Below are 19,931 nucleotides of genomic sequence, written 5' to 3' on the forward strand. Positions count from 1 at the left end.
AATGAACTGAGAGAGATGTGTGATGACAATGGAAATTCTAAAATTAGCAAGGCCTGGTTAGAAAGCTTCCTTCATCAAGAAAGTCAGAAAAATTCTTAGAGTTTGCAGTTAAAGGGAAAGTTTAACACAGGACCTGGCTGTGTGATCGTTGTAGTTTAGGGGTTTGGGGCCTGGACTTGGGGATCCCACAGACTTAAATTTGATTTCTGACTCTGTCACTTGGTAGCTGTGTGACCTTAGATGAGTAATATACATTTTCATCAGTTAAAAAAAAAAAGAAGAGCAAAGGGTCCCAGTAGGGTTGCTGTGAAGATCAAAAAAGATAATGTCTGCAGAGCACTTGAAAATGTGCCTGGCACAACACAACTGTTTAATAAATGCAACCTGGTTTGATTGTCAGAAGTTGGAGAATCCACTTCCTGTTACAGGGCCCCTGGACTCAGAGTCCACGATCCTACCAGCATGAGCTGTCCCCAGGCTGCTGGTGGTCCCACCTGAGATTCCATTTTTTACAAAGCACTTTCAAGAGTGCATTAAAAATTATCTCCGTGGTGGCAATAGAACCAGAAAATTATACAGCTGGTGGTAACACAGATGCAAACACAGAATAGAACCAGACGTCCAACCTTCCCAGTGGTCAGCCAATGGCAGAGGGGGGACACGAAACTCATCTGGGTCCTGCCTGGAATCTGAAGGCTTCCTGTGTGATTCAGATGATGGCCTTTGCTTTCTGATTATTCAAACATCATCAGGTGCCCCATAGAGAACTAAAAAGAAGAGGTCACGAGGGTTGGGGAATAGGGACTGGAGAGAAGATAATAGTTTCTTATCAACATGCCTTGCCTGGGCAGCCAGAAAATTTGTTTGAGCCGTGAAATAATATTTATTCTGCATGCCACTGACCAAGCTCAGCCTTTGATCTATTTCTCTACTGGAGATTTTTTTTTTTTTCAAATTTTAACTCCTTCTGCTTTGAGGGTAACAAGCATGCAATGAACTCAGTGTTGAATTCAGAAAGGAATCAGAACATTAACTACGCCCACTGGCCTCTGAATCCCTCCATGCTGGTCCCAGGGTCTCCTCTGCAGATTCACCTGTCCATCATTTGGATAGAAAGGTAGCATCTCACTGGGTTCCAGTGAGGCTCCTTCCGAGCCAGGATGATTCTGTATCAAACACCCAAATGAGGGCAGTCTGGCTAAATCCAAATAGTGATTGCATTATTAAACATTTTTAATGATATATCATATTTAACCCAAATGTATCCAAAATATTATGTTTTCATATAATCAGTATGAACATTATTATCAATAATATATTAATGATATGTTGCTCCTGATAATATATTCAAGGTACTATTTATATTTGTTGTTGTTGTTCAGTTACTCAGTCGTATCCATCTCTTTGCAACCTCATGGACTGCAGCATGCCAGGCTTCCCTGTCCTCCACTGTCTCCTGGAGTTTGCTCAAGTTCATGCCCATTGAGTCAGTGATGCTATCTAACCATCTCATCTGATATTTTCATTTGAAAGTGAAAGTGAAGTCGCTCAGTCATGTCCGACTCTGTGACCCCATGGACTATAGCCTACCATGCCCCTCCACCCATGGGATTTTCCAGGCAAGAGTACTGGAGTGGGTTGCCATTTATCTCTGAAGTCCAGTGTGTATTTTATGGACTTCCCTGGTGGTTCAGACAGTAAAAAGTCTGGCTGCAATGCAGGGGACTTGGATTCCACCTCTGGGTCAGGAAGATCCCCTGGAGAAGGGAATGGCTATTCACTCCAGTGTTCTTGCCTGGAAAATCTCATGGACAGAGGAGCCTGGTGGGCTACAGTACATGGGGTCGTGAAGAGTTGGACACGACTTAGTGACTACCATTTACCTACAGAATGATTCAAGAGACCAGTTCCTACTGTTCTGGACTGTGAAGTTATAGATGAATAAACAGAGACTTAGGGATTAATGTTACTTCTTTCCTAAGATCACATAGCCAACACTTTGCAGAAGAAGAAATTCAGGCAGATTGTCAGTTTGACATGTAGGAATACATAGATCATGACTGAACTTTATTTTTAGACTCCTTCTGAAACAGGCTTTATCTCAAGAAGGTATTTTTGTGTTTCAGTTTCCTAAATGTGTTTCTGGATAAGTTGGACATGGGAAAGTGATGAAGATAGGACCTGGAGTAACTGAGATTTCTCAGCCGGGAAGCCTGGCGCTGGCGGCTGGTATGTCCTGGGTCCACTTATCTCAAGAGCCTGCAGGTTCGAGAGGAGTGTAAGGAATTCCCTTTGGAAGTGCATGAGACAGAATCTGCTTAAAAGATAAGGACCTGCAGAAACACAGAGGCGCGTGCCTTGGAGTCACTGGGCAGCTGCCCAAGAAGTTGTCAAGGTCAAGGAAAGGAGCCAGACTTCCTGGACTTACGTAGGTTCAGCTCTGATGCTGCTCTGGGCCGGCCTCAGAGTATCACCTGCTTTTCCACGACCCTCCCTCACAATGGTCAGGATGCGTCGTGAGAATAGTTATCCATGCTGGAAACCGAAGCAGTGGACCCAGAACCCCATGTCTTGTTTTACTCTTATAGACTCGGCATGACCATGAAAAACTGCTGTCATGCTATGAGCTTAAGCTTTTTTTCACTCACAAAATGGGACTAGTGATACAGACCTCAGAGGGTGGTTGGGAGGATTAACAAAAAGACTCTGAATCTCTTGGTATTGTACCTGGTGAAAGAATAAATGTCAACAACAATAAGTGCAGGGACCGGGAAGAGACTCACAACACACATACTCACACACAGAAACACACACAAACTCACATACATACACACATAACTCCACCACAAACTCACACTCACAAACACACACACAAAGATACACACACAACCAACCTACAAACACACACGCACACACACACACACACACGCAGAAATACAAACACACACAGACTGACACACATGTGAACCCAGGTTGTCATTGTATTTGGGGGTGCTGAGGTAACATAGTATCAGTTACTTGCAGGCTGATCGAGGTACCTGGGAGCTGGTTTACACACAAAGGGGGTGAAAAAGCAGAGGTCCCTCTATCCAAAGCAGATAAGCCAACAGAATAGCCTTGCTTGCGGTTTGCATTCAGGCCAGAGCTTTGCTGACTCCTGGCCCAGCTATGAGTTCCCCTCCTGTTGGCATGGCGAAGTCAGCCACTCAAAGGTGCATAAAAAAGGCAAAACAAATTCTAAAGGAAATACCACAGTGGTTACAGCATGTGTCCCAAGATCTCTGAAACTTCGTCTGAAGCTGTCTTGGTTATTCATGTGGTTTATTGGTCACATAGACCCCTGTGCTGTGCTCGGTTGCTCAGTCCTGTCCGACTTTTTTCGACTCCATGGACTGTAGCCTGCCAGGCTCCTCTGTCCATGGAATTTTCCAGGCAAGAATATTAGAGTGGGTTGCCATGCCCTCCTCCAGGGGATCTTCCTGAGCCAGGGATCAAACCCAGGTCTCCTGCATTGTGGGTAGATTCTTTACCAATTGAGCCACTAGAGAAGCCCCACATAGACCCATCCATCTTTCTAAAACATTTTCTCAACCATATTTTGGGTTAAAAGCTGGACTCAGTTTCTAGACTCTCTAGTAGTTCTCTAGTGTTGGTTGCTCAGTTATGTCCGACTCTTTGTGACCACATGGGCTGTAGCCCACCAGGCTCCTCTGTCCGTGGCATTTCCCAGGCAAGAATACTGGAGTGGGTTGCCATTCCCTTCTCCAGGGTATCTTCCTGACCCAGGGATCGAACCCAGGTCTCCTGCATTGCAGGCAAATTCTTTACCAACTGAGCTACCAGGGAAGCCTTCCTAGACTCTATATGGAGACAAATCAACTGCCTTGCTAAGTAGGTGAGTCTTCCTTCTCGGCCAGGATCTGGAGAAGAACACGTGTGCTGGCGTCAGACAGACCTGCTTTCAAACCCTCACTCTATGGCTTCTTATATGCTTCTCCAGGCAGATGAGTTGTGCCTCTCAGATGTGGGTCCCTACTCAGCGGAGTGACTAAGACGCGTACAGTTTAGGTGATAGTCTAAGGCTCAGGTTCTGGGGTTAGACTTGCCTGGCAGTTCTGCTCCATGACTTAGAGTTGTGTGACCTCTAAGTGTCAGTTTTCTCTCCTGTTCAAGTAGCATAATCATCTTTCTCTTTTTGACTTACTTCACTTAGTATAATAAATTCTACGTCCATCCATGTTGCTGTGCATAGCATTATCTTGTTATCTTTTATGGCTGAGTAGTTAACCATTGTCTGCATGTACCATATCTTCTTTAGGATGGACAAGCAACAAGGTCCTACTGTATAGCACAGCCAACTCTATTCAATACCCTGGGATAAGCCATGATGGCTAAGAATATTTTTAAAATGTCTTATGTGTATAACTGAGTCACTTTCCTGTACAGCAGAGATAGGTACAACATTGTAAATCAGCTATATTTCAATTAAAAAGAAAAAGTAAAGGAGCGTAATCATCCTAATGGGCTAGGATTGAGGCTGGCCCCAGTGAACTGCAAATGTAAGGCACTAGACACAGACTGGGGCATATAGTAGGTGCTCAGCAGAACTTTGCTGTTATTGGCACCAGTGATGCATCTTGCACATACGAAATGCTCATGAAATCAAATTCTTCCCCCCACTCCTGTCCTCGCTCTACCCCAGTGTAACCAACATCTCTAGTTCCAGGTCAAGCCAGGGGCTTACCCTTCCACTCATTTTACCACTGAGTGCCCTCCTACTTCCTCACCCACTGGGTAAGAATTGGTCCAGAACTGACCCAGAAGGTCAGCTCCTCCAACAATGGCCTTTTAGGCAGCAACTAGAACCTTGAAATGCTATTCTCTCTGTTCTGTTAAGGTGTTAGGAGACAAAGGATCTTAGAATTGTACACCTGGAAGGAACAGACATTGGCGATGATATGCAAGGAGGTAGAAACCATGGCCCTGGGACGGAGTGGTGCATCCAGAGTTGGTCCAATCAGCAAGAGGTTGCTGAGTCTGGGCTGTGTCCAAGGGCTTCCCTGATGGCTCAGATGGTAAAGAATCTGCCTACAGTGCAGGAGACCTGGGTTCTATTCCTGGGTCAGGAAGATCCCCTGGAGAAGGGACTGGCTATATACTACAGTATTCTTGCCTGGAGAATTCCATGGACAGAGGAGCCTGGTGGGCTACAGTCCATGGGGTTGCAAAGAGTCAGACACCACTGAGCACCTAACACTTTTACTTTTTCACTGGGCTGTGTCCAGATTTAGTCAGTGACTCCTTCTTGCTGGCTGGGAAATCTGAGAGCATTTTGTCATGCTGCTGTTGTTAAAACAAACCCCAAACCAAAAAAGCTTGTTGTGGAGTCTAAAGAGCAATAGCTCGAATCATTTATTTATTATAAAATAACTAGTCCCACATGCTAAGAATTACTTTTAAGATTTCAAAATTAGACAAGACCTAGTAATATATCTCCTTCAGTATCAATATCAATGGAAGGTTTATTATTTTAAATCAAGTTGTAATTTGTTTGGGAAGCCCTGTCTAACATGCACAGAATATCTATACCAGCAAACCCGGTGTTGTCTCACCCTGATGGAAAGGGTTTGGGAGGTAGCATATTTGGGAATGGCGTTAGCATTGATGAGTGAGGCCAGAATGGACAGGGAACAGGTCAACTTGTTCATCAGTGGGTTTTATGACCTCTCTTGCCCTGAGTGGAGCTTAGCTTTCTAGGTAACATTCTGGGCTGGCCCATGACCTTGGTCTCACGTGGGTGTCATGTGACCTGCAAGGCAAGTATCACCATTCCCAGAATATCCTCTGGGATGTTTGCATACTCTCTGGCAATGAAAGGAAATTCACCACCATGACTGGTCTGAATCTTAGCTTCTTGGGGGAGCCAAGAGCACAGAATGTTCCATGCAAGCTGATTCAGGAAAACACTCCCTATGTTCTGCCCTCTGGGGCTTAGGAGATGCCTTGTCATGAACCTTGCAAAGTTCTGGTGTCAGAGTTCAGTGCCTGACTCCCCCAAATGAGAAATATTCAGACAGCATGGAAAAATATTTTTCAAAAAGACGTAGCATTTCATTTCCCAGTGATAACTACTGTTAATATCTTGCATATTCTTATAGACTGTTCAAAATGCATACATACAAATTAACAAAAGGGAAATTTTACTATATTTCTCCTTGGTAATCTTTTTTTTCCTCTCATACTGTGAAAACCATTACAAAACAATGTCATTACTTTTAATGACTGCCTAGAATTCCTTTGGTGTGTTTTTGACTGATAACCTCTTTCAGTTGTTTCTAGATTTTTTTTTAAATAAAAAGTGCTATAATTGATGAACATCCTTTTAGACACATTCTTGAAATTTTTCTTGGGTCAAAGGGCAAGTCATTTAAACTTTTCATAGATTGCCAAATTACCCTCTGGAGTGGTTAGAGAAATTTCTACTTTCACCAATCCTAGGATTTTCTTTTTAAAAATTACACTATAACAGGATGAAAAGACCAGGTGGTCTCTACCCACAATGAAATGAAGGTTCTTCTTCAACTCCTTAATTCTTCATCTCAGTTTTCATTGAACCTCACCTCCAATTCAGAGATCTGGCAAGATTTAGCAGAATCAAGATTTTCTAAAAAGACCATAACTTGAGCAATGAATACAGAACTCTTTATCATAGATGGAAATTAATGGGAAAACAGTATCAGAGTGAGAAAAACCACAAACAAGCAAACAAAAAGGAATGGAGAAAGATTTTATACAAATGATCATTCTCTTTGTGCTGTTCTAAAATTAGGTACTCCTCAGGCAGAAATTTTATCATAAACTAACACTAACTCTAATCCTCATATTCAATCATTCTTTGTCCAAGATAAGACAAGACAATGTATTAATTGGAGGTTCCAGATAATATTGTGATAGCCCCATCAGCTGCACACAATCTGATTTTCTAATGTACCACAAACATTTGGTCTTGTGGGCAATACCAGGGAATTCCTCTGAGAATCTGAATAAAGATTATAAAATTAGAATTTCAGAAAAAGGATTCAGTCAATAAATAAGGAGAGTAATAACCCAAAGAAGTTCCTGATCTTCAAAATAATTAGGTTCAAAGGAGGTTCATTTTTATTGTTTGCCTATGATCACAGGAAGGTTTCAATAATAGTAATAAACCTGCTGCCTGAGATGTGTCTACAATTTTAACTCCACAAATCATACTCACATGGACTTCAGAAGAAAAGGACCCTGGGAGGCTCTTTACATTTAGATAAGTAGGAAAATGCCATTCCTGTGATAAAGGCCTGGGGACTTCCTTTTAGGGGCAAAGCTGCTGGTCCCGATGGGACCCTGTGGAGCCCAACTGTGCACAGAGATAGGGGCAGTATCTTCTGCTTCCACAAGTGTCGTGGGAGATTGCAGAGGTATTTCCCTCCTGAGGAAAGGTTCTTCAGATTTTGTGGGAGGACACCCTTACCAGGCAGCTCATCATTCCCTGAGTGTTGACCTTCCTGGGCTTAATCACGCCCCCCGAATACTCACACCTATCGGGGAAACACCTGATCAGCTCCAGCTGACAGAGATGCCAGGCTGCTCTCCCAATGCTGGACATACATAGAGAGAGATTGCCATGTGCCTTCGGTCCTTATCAGCACAGGGTAAGTGCAGGTCAGAGACCACTTCTTCTCTCTGCATCTCCACCTCCTCTGTCCTTTGGCATAGGTGATCCCGTCATAACAATCAGAGGCACCTCGGTGTTTAACATCAGTCACATGGAGCCAAACCCACACACCTCATCAGCTCCCCCATCACAGACGGTCCCCCGCTTCAGCCCTTCACCTCACAGAGCGCCCCACCGCTTCTCCCTCCCTCCCTTCAGATTTCTAGAAGCCAGTTCCGGAGAACCTCAGCAAGTTCAGTGAGATCTCTCCATGCACATGACAACCAACATCTGTTCATTCTCGCTATTTTCCAGGCACCATGCTAGATCCTGGGGACAGTCTCTTTCCTCGAGACGATCTAGTTAGAGAGATAAACACACATGGAAATAATTTTACATTAGTTACCACAGACATGGGCTGATCTGTCAGGTGTTTACCAGGTGGGTGCTACCATTCCCAAAATACTATGCTATGTTTCTCCGGATAACTGGGTAAAGAACTTTACCTTTTAGGTAATAGGGAGTGAATGACTGGTCAGGTTTTAGGCATGGATCTTTCAGATGGGATGCGCCCAGTATATCTGAGGACAAAACTGTGCAGGAGGATGGGAGCCTTTTGCACTAATCCTCCTGGAAGAGCATCTGTACCTACATGAGGGTTTTGGCTGTCCCAAGAGGGAGTAGATTTGGGATGTGTTCAGGAGGTGAATCAAAGCATTCAGTGGCTGTTTAGCAATGTGGTGGCACAAGGCGGGCAGAACGAAGCGTGAAGAGTGAAGTTTACCTGTGGCCAGGTGAGGAAACCAAAGATCCTGCTGCCGCCGTCTGAGACAGAAAACCTGGAAGGAGGGCAAACAGAGGGCCAGTTTGGGGTGTGCTGAGTTTGACTTGCTAATAGCTACTGCAAGGGAAAAAAAACATCACAAGGCAGTGGCCCTTAGGAAGTCTGAAGCTCAGGGCGATGAGATGTGGCAGAGAAATCTGGGATTACCCATGTCTTACATGTTAACTACTCGTAAGTCTAGGAAATTAGGTGAGCTCAGTCAAGGGAAAGTATAGATGAAAACAAAGCTAAGGACCAACCCTCTGAGAATACTACCGTGTAAAGGCAAAAAGAAGATGAAACAAGTTCAGGAAATGCAGGGCCCTTGAGGGAACTCAACAGAGTGTTTCCAGAAGCAGGGAGAGGTCAACAGTGTCAAGTGAAGTAGATGTTCAATAACATGAAGAGTCATCATTACAAGGACTTCCCTGGTGGACCAGTGGCCAAGACTCTGCGCTCCCAAAACAGGGGCCCTGGGTTTGATCCTTGGACAGGAAATTAGATCCTGCATGCCACAAGGAAAATCAAAGACCTTGTGGGCCACAACTAAGATACAGTGCAGCCAAATAAATAAATAATTTTTTATAAAAAAGCCATCATTAAGAAGGTCCTTGATATCCTCAGGAACAAGGGTAGCCCTTGTGGGAGGGGGGAGGTTACTGAGACAGTGAGTGGTAAGGGATAACTTGAGGAATAGGTGAGAAATTCCAGATAGGAGACAAAAAGTGTGCCACTCTTCCTTCGTGAACTTTGGTTGAGGAGAGAGTTGTTATAAAAATGGGTAGTGAAGTCAATGGAACTTGATTATGTTTTTGGAGAATGAGAGGAGATTGAGTTAAACCGTTTTATCAGCCCTGGGGTAACTCGGTGAGGTTGGAAAGAGGGGGAGGAGGAGGAAATGGCAAATACGGACCCGAGGAGGGTTGGGCAGGCCCAGCAGGAGGCTTGAGTTCTGGAGGCCGGGGTCCCGTGATCTTGAACAGGACGAGGCAGGTCTCATTATCTGATTCTGGAAGGAGGCTGAGCCTGGTGTGAAGGTGGGCGAGTTTGTAGGTGAGGAAGGGCCAGAAGCCAAGGAGATTCACACCCAGAGGCCTGTCTGGTGAGAGGGGAGGGAATCAGGGTCATGTTGTTCTGCCCCAGGGGCGGGAACACACAGGACCTTGATCCTAAGGTTGGGTGCCACTAACCCATGGACGTGAGTTTCAACTCCAGAAAACTGGAAGGAAGCAGAAAGACTTGAAGTGGTCCTGAAGGGAATCTGGAAACATCAGAACAAAGTGAGGCCTGTGAGGGACCATCAGTGACAGAGCAAGTCTGGGCTCAACTGGCTGCCAAGAAGGACATGGATGCCCCCCCATCCCTGCCCTGAGGGGATAGGTGAATAAATCAAAAGGTCGGAGGAGAAGAAAACTCAGAGCCCTTGTGAATGTCTGTGTCAAAGAAGAGACAAAGCAAGGATGAAGACTGCCCTGGTGCCTGGGGAGCTGGACCATAATAAGTAGGGGAGGGGCAGACACCATAAAGATGTACTTGTTTATTTCTGTTTTGTTCCGCTCTGGCCTTGCTATTCGGGCAGAGTCAAGATTCGTTTCCCTGAGCTGTTCAAGTTGGAGGATGGAGAGGGGTATAAACATCCATCTGTCTGTCTCTCCCACCCTTAAAGATCTGCATGAAAGGACATTCCATGCCCTCCTCTGTCATGCATTCTGCTGCCTCACATCCTTCAGGAATTTCCATCCAAGTGTCAGGCTTCAAAAGGTCCATGTTGGAAAATTATATTATGGAGTTCAAAATGAAAAAGAGAGACAGAGGAGGATTCATGTCCTTTCTGGGGGCTTCTAAATCCTCTCTGGCTTTCAATTGGACATGCTAGTTTTTCCCCATCCCCTGGAGGCATGTCAGAAAGTCATTACCCAGTTTTGATGCGCTGGGGCCAATGTCTATTGTGTTTCTCCCCAGACACGGCTCCATTTAGAAGGCCAGTGTGGTTAGCTCTCCTTCCTGGTATGCATGACTTTGCACACACATCCATGTAAATATGTGGGAGAATATGTATGCATTCAACATGAGCATCAACTTTCCTCTTTATGAAATTATTTGAAAATTTGAGGAAGACTAGAGTTATTAAAATTCAGTTTCCATAAACAAAGTCAGGGTTGCTAATGAGGAGTCCAGAGATGTGACTCAATCCTGGTGACCACAGTTCTGCAATAACTGCTGAATTTTGCAGTGGTTTTTTTGTGTGTGTGATTGTGGATGTTGTTACTCTCCACTTCAGTCTCCAAAGATCCTGAGTCTCGTTTCCTTCACAGCACTTGCAGCCCTCCTCCGCCATATCCACCATTTCAGTCAAGAAACTAACACAGCTATATGTATGTCAACTGTACTCCAATTTTCTTTAAAAGGTGTTTTTCAGAGTTGGGGGATTAATACGAAGATTTGAGGTCAAGGTTTTTTGCTTTCATGCCTCCGGTGAGAGATGCTTTTTGCTACTGGTGGGTCTAATCAGCTTGGGAGAACCAACCATCTTTCAGGAACTGAAAATTTCATCTCTTTCTTTCTTTTTTTTTTCTGTGATACTAACACAGAAGACTTGACTTCACCTCGGATACGCACAGAGCAAGGAACCAGTTGTCTCTATGCACCAGAGCTGTGGAAACTCCCAGAGAAAGTCATGCTGTTCCTCCCCAATGCGTCTTGGGTCTGGGGCATATACCACCTATTTATAGACAGTTCTAAGGTCGCCTAACTTATTTACAGTGGAAATTTCCTACAGTCCACTGTGAGTTCTTTAGTTCTCTAGATGCTGCCTTCCACTCCTTATTATTAGCAGGACGAGGGAGGGAACCTCGCCTTCTAACTGCACTTCTAACCTGTCAAACCTGACAGAATTCTCGGGCCTCCTAGTGGTCAAGGTCAAAATTATCTACTATAAAATTGCTGTTTGCTTGGGTCCCCACGATGCTCCACTGGGAGGCAGGTTGAGTTTCCTGTTCAGTAACTTGTTTTCAGCAACTCAAGGGCTATATTTTTTCCAAGGCCTGAAGATTCTATATGAACCAGATACAGCAACCCAATGAGAGGTCCAGGTGAGTATCAGCCATTCATTCATCCAATCCATATTTTTGAAGCACCTATTATGTATAATAGGGCTTCCCAGGTGGCTCAGAAGAAGCCACTTGCCAAGCAGGAGAGGCAGGTTCGATCCCTGGGTCGGAAAGATCCCCTGGAGAAGGAAATGTCAACCCACTCCAGTATTCTTGCCTGTGAAATCCCATGGACAGGGGAACCTGGTGGGCTACAGTCCGTGGGGTTGCAAAATAGTTGTACATGACTTAGTGACTAAACAACAACAGCAAATTATGTATAATCGAGGACAAAACAGAAAAGAGTCTTCCCTCTTGGGATCATCTCACTTTAGCTTGGAATTTTCGAGGTTGAAGCCCTTATTTACTGAGCACCCACTGTGTGTGTTATGCTGTGAAACACTTGAGATACAAAAATGATTCATGCCATTCACCTTCCAGGAGCTTACCAAGAGCTTCTAATTTCCCAGTAGTGTTTGTGTTTCAGTATCTCTTCAGAGGCTTCACTGAAGCCTCTCAGCTAGTATCGAATCTGCCTGAGATGCAGGAGACCCTGGTTCAATTCCTGGGTTAGGAAGATCCCGTGGAGAAGGGATAGGCTACCCACTCCAGTATTTTGGGGCTTCCCTGGTGGTTCATCAGGTTAAAAAAATCTGCCTGCAGTGTAGGAGACCTGGGTTCAATCCCTGGGTTGAGAAGATCCCCTGGAGGAGGGCATGGGAACCAATTCCAGTATTCTTTGCTGGAGAATCCTCATGGCTGGCTGGCTATAGTCCATGGGATCACAAAGAGTCAGACATGACTGAGCAACTAAGCACAGCACAGCATCTCTTCAGAAGGAAAATGACTCATAGAGGTTTACTTGGTGGCCAAATGCAATTTTGCTTTATCTTTTCATCTTCATACCTTCTAATATATCTCCATGAGAGTGGAAAAATTCTTATGGGAATTGCATAATTGAATTCTTATTTAGACTAGCAAGAATTCATATGTCTGATGATTAAAGTTTGGATTTGGCCTAAAATTTTAATTTTGAAGATGGCACTAACATACTTGTTATTAGATTAAACTGAATTTAATTAGATCAAGCATCTCTTGACATAAAGAAGGAAAATCCATTTTCTTTAAAAATGTGGCAATTTCTAGGAAACTGGCCCTATAATCCTAAATTAAAAGCAGGTTTCTACAAGTTGGACTCATGCCTCCTTCAGTCCTTGGTATTGTATTTGGTGTGTTTAGTTAGTTAAATAATGGTAACAGAAGAAGGCAGGATGGATGATGTTAAATAAAGGGAAATTTAAGAGAGTAATTATGGCATTAACCTGGGCCAGAAGGTGAGGGTTGTAAGTAATAAGATATCTGCTTTTTAAACAAGCTGCTATGTCTCCATTTGGCATTGACCCTTCCTGGATAAACTGTATATTTTACTCCATTCCCATAGGCAAGGGAAATTGAACCAGGGGGTGGGTGTTGGGAAAGACATTTATAGGTTCTAAAATATCCTGCATGAAGTTACTTAACTTCGTCTTTTAAGTGAAGGTGTTAAAATTCAACCGAAACAGAATATTATAATAAATTACTCTCACATGGGGAGGTACAAACAGCTTGGTGGCTCTAAGAGCCCCTGCATGAAAAATCTACCTGATTGTTCAGCGGACACCTTGCATGGAAAAAAAAAAAACAACCCACAGGGGAAACCTCAAAGCAAATGAGCCTTGGGAGCTTTCAGTTTGATTTTAAAGAAATGAATAATGGAGCTCTGCTGGCAATGCTGGGAGGGCTGCTTCCAACGATGACTGAGATGATTACTCCTGGAGAGTCCTGCCATGTCCCGAGCTTCCACCATAGGCAATGGTCGCTTTCCAGAATGTTGATGAAAAGAGACAGAGAGAGAGAGGTGGATTCTACTCAAAAATTTCCAACTGAATCATCTTCTCTAAGTGTCTTCTCTCCTGACCCTTACTTAACCAAAAAACTCAGTCTCCTACAGTTGCTGGGGGTAAGGACCGGGCCATGGGATAGTTAGGGAACTGGGAATAGACATGTACACGCTGCTGTATTTAAAACAGATAACCAGCAAGGACCTACGGTATATAGCGCAGGGAACTCTGCTCAATGTTATGTGGCAGCCCGGATAGGAAGGGCGTTTGGGGGAGAATGGATACATGTAAACGTATGGCTGAGTCTCTAAGCTGTTCATCTGAAACTATCACAACACTGTTAATCAGCTATATCCCAATACAAAATAAAAAGTTAAAAAAAAGAAAAGAAACATTCACTTTCAGAGATCTGGCTGTACTTCATGTTGGTTTATTCTATACTCTAAGTCACACAAGCAATGCATCCTTATCTTGGAGCTCTTGAGTCAGTTAATGGCCTTCATCACATGGCTTTCGTCTGCTGCAATATGTAGATCAGTTTCTGGATTAGGGGATGCTATTTGCTTATTCATAACAGAACTACATTATTAGGTGCTGAAATTGGATTGTCTTACACAAATATTCTTATTTAACCTTTAAACAGAGCCAATGAAATATATATTCTTATTATCCCCATTTTTAGGGGGGAACTTTTAGAAGGTTAAATTGTTTGTCTAAGTTTACTAAGTGGATGATAAGAGGACTTATCATTAAAACATGAACAAACTGGGGACTTCCCTGGAGGTCCAGTGGTCATGACACCCCCATTTCCCATTCAGAAAGTGTGGGTTTGATCCCTGGTTGGAGAACTAAGATACCACATGCTCCAGGGCCAAAATTTTTTTTAAAATATAAACAAACTGACTCCCAAAGACTGTGCTTTTAACCACCTATGAATTTCTGCCTCAAAAGCCTCTAGGATGTTCCTAAAGATGATAATTGATCTCATTCATAAATCAGGAGAAGCCAGTGAGGTAGCTCAGAAAAAGTCACCAAGAGATGAAGTAATAAAGTTGACATGAGCCCACACTTAATTTGAGGCAATTCAGACCTCTTCTGGGCATTTATTGGTTTGCCCCCCTCCCATCTATTTTTGCTGGGTTAGACTCTGGGGGCCTTGCATGTAATCTTGGTCTATATATTGCAAATCGAACCTGGTGTCATTCCTGATCATGAATCAAGGAAGTGTACTTTTTCCTACAGTTTCTTCTCTACTCCTTTCAGAACTGATTAACCCAATTTTCTCTACACCCCCTTCTGCCTTCTCAAGGAGATACTCTTCTGTGGGTGACTGTGTGGATGGCTCCACGGTGAGGAATTCCCTTTGGCTTCATACCCTCCTGGTCAACCCCCACCCATCTGGCAAATTACCTTGCAGGTGTCCCCTCTTACAGAGAATTTTCTGTTCACTTCTTGTCCCCTTCCGGCATTTCTTACCCTAACCAAGTGAAATAAGTTCTATCTTCCCCAGACTTTCGTAACATCTTCCCTGGAACTTTCTGGTGGCTTTTCTCCATGTGTTCTTTGCATGTTCCTCTTTCCTACACTTAGATAGTATTTTGAAGAAAGGGACTGTGTCCCAGGCATCAGGAACGTCCTTTGGTATCTGGTCCAGCGCTCTTCACTCTCTTGGTAGAGACGGTCACTATTTGATGAGTGACAGAATGAATGTGCAACATCAAGAAAGAGTAACTCACATTCTGGTGCCAGTATCCCTGCCTTGGTGACCGTCTCCCCACACCCCAGTTCTCCAGATGATGCTGACTAAGATTAACTGGCTTCCTCTGATGTTTTAGTTTGCTCCTGTGCTTGACTCCCTGGGAACAGAGATATATATCTTTTATGAGACCACCTGCAGCCTGCACCTCAAGACCAGTCCTGATCTTATTGGGATGGTGCAGAAATATTTTATGTGGAAGACTTTTTTTTTTCCAATTCAGTTCAGTTCAGTCATTCAGTCATGCTCGACTGTTTGTGACCCCATGGACTGCAGCATGCCAGGCTTCCCTGTCCATCACTAATTCCCAGAGCTTGCTCAAACTCACGTCCATCGAGTCGGTGATGCCATCCAACAATCTCATCCTCGGTCGTCCCCTTCTCCTCCTGCCTTCAATCTTTCCCAGCATCAGGGTCTTTTCCAGTCAGTCAGTTCTTCGCATCAGGTGGACAAAGTATTGGAGCTTCAGTTTCAGTGTTAGTCCTTTTTTCAATTAGGAGCAGAAAATCTCATCTCACTTCTCTTCTTTGAAGACAGAAGCCTTTAATTTTCTATTGAGGAAAATCTCTTTTCCCTACAAAACATTTGTTTTGCCTTGTGGTCCCAAATGCCAGATATCAACCCCCACCCCCACCCCAGTCCATCCATCAGTAGATTTAGTACAGAAATTTCTTGCTGAGGCAGGAAATATTCAATCCAGCAGAGCTGGCTGGTCTTGCCATGGGGCTGTTAGAGCCAACTAGTGTTCTGAACCTCGGGTGAACCCACAAAACCAAGCTGATTTAGAGCAGTTCCTCCCCGCACTGGCTTGAAACCTGCCTCTTTTTGCCGCATGCTTCCTGCTCGCATGTGGCTTAGGAGTTTACAAGTGGCTGAATACTATACATAGAAAGAAATCGAATCAGGCAACAAGGAGAGGACAAGGAGGGAGATCTTTATTTTCCAGGCAATTTAGGTGAAAGCCAACATCCTAACCACCATCACCATGTAAGCTTCAACAGCATTTTCCACGGTGTTGGGGTTGTGAACACAGTATGTGGATGGATTCGAAAACTGTCCACAATATCCTGCTGGTCTGTTTATCCCCACATGCTGTAGACATTCTCCGTGTTCTGCTGCATTTTCGGAGCAGTTGTAGAGTGTAACAAGGACAGCTGTCTTGCTTATTCCACCTTGGGAGCAGCCTTTTATCACACTGAGTGTTTGTGTAGCCCTTCATTCAATCAGTAAATATTTACTGAGGTCGTGACTGTGCCCAGGTTCTAGGGACAGAGGAACTTGCATTCATCAAGGTGATTTTATAGTGAGGGAGAGAACATAAACAAATAAACAGTAAATGACTGTACACCAACAACATAAATACGTGAATTTCTTTTAAGTGTATGAACAACATAAAACAGCGACTTGGTAGCTACTTTTGGGGGAGAGGTGCGGGGCTGGGGAGAGAGGTGACTGGCAGAGAAAGTCCATCTAAAGAGGTCTTTTCAGAGCTGACTAGGCATGGGACAAAGTGGCCATGAGCTGCTGCCGGGAGTGGATTTCTGAAGAATGAGAAAGGAAACAGAGAGAAGAGTTCAGAGGCTTATTGGTGGGGGGCGGTCAGCTGAGGTTGGTGGTTTAGTTGAAAAAGGAAGATACGGACATGGGGGAGAGAAACAGACAGAGAGATGGGTTTATGTCCAGAGAATATTTCCACAGAGCTTAGAGATGCCGAGATGTCGTAAAAAAATTTCATGACGGGTCATTATCCAACACAATAGGGAAGGTATGAGCTACTTTTGAAGGTTAGTAGGCTGGATCACTAGGACACCAAAATATTCTTATTTCAGTCCTTTTGAGACACTCATTCTCCATCCCCCAGTTCTGGGTGGTCATGCAGCCCACCTTCTCAGAGAACAGGATATTTGAAACATGGGCAGGGAAAATAGACTCTGAGTGAAAAATGTCAGTCTCTAAAGGTATGATTCTGTGTATATGACAGTCTCAAAATGACATAAGTGGAGAGATAGAGGATGAGTCAGTGGTGGTCAGGGATTAAGCAGCCAATTGGGAGGGTGTGACCATGAAGGGTTGGCTTGAAGGAGTTTCGTTCTCATTAAGAGTTCTATGGTGGTGCTAGTTATGGTGGTGCTCACACACATCTATTAATATGCATTTGATGAAATCTGATAGAACCCCATACACACAACTGGTACCTGTGAAAAAATGGTGAAATCAAATAAAATTTTGATAATTGATAACGAACTGTGGGCGTGTAAGATGTCATCCTTGGGGGAAGCTGGGAAACGGTACATTAGAACTCTCTGTACTAATTCTGATAATTTTCAGTTCAGTTCAGTTGTGCCTGACTCTTTGTGACCCCATGGACTGCAGCACACCATGCCTCCCTGTCCATCACCAACTCCCAGAGCTTGCTCAAACTCATGTCCATCGAGTTGGTGATGCCATCCAACCATCTCATCCTCTGTCGTGCCCTTCTCCTCCTGCCTTCAATCTTTCCCAGCATCAGCGTGTTTTCCAATGAGTCAGTTCTTCAAATCAGGTGGCCAAAGTATTAGAGTTTCAACTTCAGCATCAGTCCTTCAGTGAATATTCAGGACTGATTTCCTTTAGGATGAACTGGTTGGATCTCCTTGCAGTCCAAGGGACTCTCAAGAGTCTCCTCCAACACCACAGTTCAAAAGCATCAATTCTTTGGCCCTCAGCTTTCTTTATAGTCCAACTCTCATATCCATACATGACCACTGGAAAAACCATAGCCTTGACTAGATGGACCTTTGTTGGTAAAGTAATGTCTCTGCCTTTTAATATGCTGTCTAGGGCTTCCTCAATGGCTCAGCGGGTAAAGAATCTGCTTGCAATGCAGGAGACACAGGAGACAAGGGTTCGATCCCTGGGTGGGGAAGATCCCCTGGAGTAGGAAATGGCAACCCACTCCAGTATCCTTGCATTGAAAATCCCATGGACAGAGGAGCCTGGCTGGCTACAGTCCATAGGGTCACATAGAGTCAGACACAACTGAAGTGACTTAGCACGTATGCACACATTAAGGGTCTGTGAAAGTCGCTCAGTTGTGTCCAATTCTTTTTGACCCCATGGATGATACAGTGACTTCATTCTCTCACTCAGGTTGGTCATAGCTTTTCTTCCAAGGAGCAAAGGTCTGATACTTTTATGTGAGTCTAAAATTATTTTCAAAAAATTAAACACATAAAAGTAAAAAAAGTTAATAATGCATTCACTGTTTATAAAATGCAGTTTTATATCAGGCTTAGTAATTGCCAAGTTTTAGTAAACAATAACGGAGAAGGTGATGGCATCCCACTCCAGTACTTTTGCCTGGAAAATTCCAGGGACGGCAGAGCCTGGTGGGCTGCCGGCTATGGGATCGCACAGAGTCGGACACGACTGAAGCGACTTAGCAGCAGCAGCAGCAGCAGTAAACAATAAAGATATATTGGGCTTCCCTTGTAGCTCAGTCAGTAAAGAATCGACCTGCAGTGTAGGAGACCCAGGTTCGATCCCTGGGTTGGGAAGATCCCCTGGAGAAGGAATTTATAAATAATATGAAGATTAGATTTTCTCACTCTATCAGAATTCCTGGATATGAAAAATAAGAGCCAGTTTTGAACTAAATGCTTTATCCACTTTCAAAAGTAAAATTATTTTAAAGAATCTGCCTTTTTTAATAGCAAGAAAGCACATCTAATCTGGAACATATACTCAAATTCACACAAATAGAAAGTAGATTAGAAGTTACTGGGACTGAGAGGAGAGGAAAATGGATTTTTTTTCTTAATGGACACAGAATTTCTCCTTGGCATGATAAAAGTTTTGAAAATGGACAGTGGTGATGGTTGTACATTTGAATGTAATTAATGCCACTAAATTAGCTGTACACTTCAAAATGATTAAAATGGAAAAGTTTATGTTCCATATATTTTATACTAAAAAATGTAACCCTTCAAAAAAAAAAGTACATTTACTTTGAACTATGGGTGCATTTCATATGTTTTACCTGGCATGGCGTAGGAATCCAAAAGTCAGGCTGTCTAGATTTACACAAGTATGAAGGAAATGGCAACCCACTCCAGTGTTCTTGCCTGGAGAATCCCAGGGACGGAGGAGCCTGGTGGGCTACCATCTATGGGGTCGCACAGAGTCAGATACGACTGAAGCAACTTAGCAGTAGCAGCAGCAGAAGATGATCTTGTACAAAAATGGTACTGAAATTTCTGAAAAATAAATGATATGACCCAGGGAGAGAAGGCGGAGAGAGAAAGGAGAGGCAGACTGAGCTCTTTTCCATCCACATTTAGAATTTGTTAAGGAGCAGTCATCTAAGGAGGAAGGGTAGGATTAACCAGTGAGACATAAGAAACCAGGAGGGCAGGGTATCCTGGAAGTTTAGGGGAGTTGATGTTTCTAGACAGTCAGGGTGGTTGAGTAAGACAGGGAGGTGGCATGCCCTGGGAAAGGGGACGGGGGGCGTGATGGGTGACCGTAAGTTGAGCAGTGTCCCCACCTCTGGACCAATGTAACGGGACCGACACTGATGGTTGTGGACTGGGGAGGGCACGGCAGGGGCAGTGGAGATGGTCCACTGTGGGAAAACGTATAGCAACAGGGATGCAGGTAAGGAGAAATAAGGCGTTTAGAATGGTGGTTGTTTTGAACTGATACATACCAGAGC

This window comes from Capricornis sumatraensis, chromosome 15, assembly GCF_032405125.1.
Source record: "Capricornis sumatraensis isolate serow.1 chromosome 15, serow.2, whole genome shotgun sequence".
Classification (NCBI taxonomy): Eukaryota; Metazoa; Chordata; class Mammalia; order Artiodactyla; family Bovidae; genus Capricornis; species Capricornis sumatraensis.